Here is a 3,104-nt window from a genome sequence, read left to right as displayed (position 1 = left end):
TTTTTATACATTTCAAATACCATACCAACTTGGTCTTCATGCTCAAAGGTGTTGATTGCAGCATTCAAAGAACCATCCATGAGAGGCACCATTGACCATTGTAGCATATCTAGTCGTTCATGTCAAATTCTTATTCTCTCTACAGAGCAAACAAGCAAGTCAAATTCATAAAAACCACACAAGAATGTTGACAGCAAACAGCCACAAGTTTATTTATAGATTTATGTGCTACTCTTTTACCATAAATCTCAACAATTAAATAGTCAGTCTATCACGAGCAGCAATATCTTAACATTTCAGATATCGATTTTTTCATAGTAAAAGATCATTCTAGAATTCCAAAAATCCAAAATAATTTCATGTTGAACCTTCTAACCATGATAAAATCAAATAAAATAAATAAAAAGTAAGAATGATTGTAAAAAAAGGAGACCTGTAAAGAATATGCTGATGTGTAGAAATGTCCCTGTATTTCTTAGCAATACCAAAGTCAATGATATACACCTACAGAGGGTGCTTGGTTTTGATTCATACAGCAACTGAGGGTACTTGATTTTGACATTTTTCTGAATAAGAAAGAAAACCAAGCCAATAGCATGCTCGATCAGACACACATGACTTGCCCTTCAATAATTTAATTTTGCCACTAAAATATGCAGAAACCTTAAATTGTCATGCCCTATAGCATCCCATAGCTCTAATATATCTCTCTTAAGGAAAAAAAAGAACTAGTTTTACATATTCATTTCTTGGAAAGTCACTAAAACATTACAATTCTCCTAATTTCAGCAGCTCTTGAAATTTTATTTAAAGTTGCATAATTATACATCATTCTTTATACAGTAATAGTTGGCTTTTTCAAGGTCAACTAAATAGCATATTCTTGCTTTCCAACAGGATACACCATGTGCAAATGCCTATTTATATTAAAAAAAAAATCCCTTCCATATGGTAAAAGTATTCTCGTTCTCTTTTTCTTTTCTTGCTTTTGGTGAAATATGGTAAAAGTCTTCAATTATAAACTGAACTCACTGGAATTAAACTATAAATCAAAGAAACAATAATGAAAGAAATCAAAGGGACACAATCAATTAAGAAGAAAAATGACCAAGTTATTTAGAGAGATTGAACTATATTGCTATAAAGGAATACAAAACGCATATAAAACCATATTGGATTCAATATCGCAGTAAAAAAAAACATATTACAAGTTTACAACAGATAATCACAAAAAAAATTTGGAAATTAAATTATGGAAGGCGGTGGTATTTTCAATGTATTATTGCTCATAAGGCCACTCAAATTCAAGATACCCCGTGAGGAATTTGAAACATATGAAAATTAACCATAGACAACCAGCTGTTTAATGCCTTTTTAATCAGAATAAACAACCAATAATAGTGCATGGATGAAATGCACATAAAATCAGATGAAAATACTTGTTTACAGAGGTTTTCAAGGAACTCAGAGTATGTAATGGGTTTCATGTCATTGAATTTAGCAATGAATGAATGCTTGATGATATCAATTATCATTTCGCATACATATTTCCATAATTCTCACTCACTAACAATGTACCTCCTAATTACCCATAATACCCTTATCATATTCATATCATATTTCCTTAAAAGATCAAAACGCATACATAAAATATTTATTAGTCTTTAACCAATGCAACCCATTAAGTCCTAACAAAATTAGAATTTAAATCAAAGACATGCACTAATCATGGACTTCAACACCATATCTAACTTTTATTTTGTTTAAAGAGTGACTTTTATTCATCATATTGTAAAAGGGTTTGCATAATTTTCTATTTAGCATAGGAACTAATCATCAATATACCAAATAAGCAGAAATCAAAGGAAAATAAATTCTAGTAAGCACAATAACTTACCAAAGTAAACCAAACTGTATACATTGTCCCTACTGTATTGTTTAAATACATTGCTTTTTATCTGAGCAAAATTATTTGACACCAACAAAGCAATCAATGCATTGTTGTGAGCAACTATACAGGTTGATAGAGTGATTGCCTGAGCTAATAAAATAAAAGAATGAACAAGTAAGACTAGTCAAGTAACCAACTTCTGTTTCTTACTCTTGCTTACAAAGAATAACATAGTTAACAAAACATATATGATATGAATTTTCTCTTTTCTTTGGTGCTTTTTTTTGGGGCACCTAAAAATATGAGAAAATGAAAGTAATTCCAACGAGGAAGGATACTTAAAGCAGCAATAGCTAAAGATTTATCGCCAATAAATCTTCATATCCAGAATCTCGTACTTGCTGGTGGATAACTTGCAAGTCCTTCAAAAAAAACCAATGAGAACAAAGCATTTACGTCATCTGAATTGAAATCTATAAAAGAATTTGTACCCCAAAAATACAAAGGAATTATGCTTATAGTCTATCCTTCCATGTACCGATCTTGATAATAATAATATTGGGTGAGAGGGAAGGATACCGTGAGGAAGGCGGCGCTGCTTGTGAAGACGGCGACGGCGATGCTTTCGAGCACGGAGATGGCACGACAAACGGAGAGAATGGGGCACCCAATGAGGTGGTTATGCTCGGATGGCGACGACGGTGCCGGAACGAGGAGGCCAATGACGCAGTTATGCTCGGGTGGCGATGACGATACTGGAACGGAAGAGGAGATACAAAAGATTAGGGTTCATTGTGGGAGCATGATTTGGGGAAGAATCAAACATTGAATTTTTACTATTTTAGTAAATTATATAATTATCTATTTTGAGTTATAATTTAATTACCAATAGTTTAATCATAGTTAACATAACAACTAATTAAAAAATAGCATATCACAGAAGGTACTATACATGTTATTATAGAAAAGATAGAATAGAATTTACTATATATATAATTAAATATTTACTGTATACGATGACATGGTTATTGAAATGTTCATTTATTGACGATCTCTCTTGTAGGAAAACAGTAAAATTAAACCAAAAAAAAAAGAGGGAGAATATTAGAAAGCGATATTAATTATCATCTCTCAACGTTAATGTTATCCACACGGCTCCATTTCTCTATAGTTCTTCTCTTTATAAAACCCATTCGTACACATTCTCAATCTC

This window comes from Arachis hypogaea, chromosome 2 (assembly GCF_003086295.3).
Source record: "Arachis hypogaea cultivar Tifrunner chromosome 2, arahy.Tifrunner.gnm2.J5K5, whole genome shotgun sequence".
Lineage (NCBI taxonomy): Eukaryota > Viridiplantae > Streptophyta > Magnoliopsida > Fabales > Fabaceae > Arachis > Arachis hypogaea.
The sequence above is the reverse complement of the archived record's forward strand: the minus strand, read 5'-3'. Positions refer to the sequence as shown.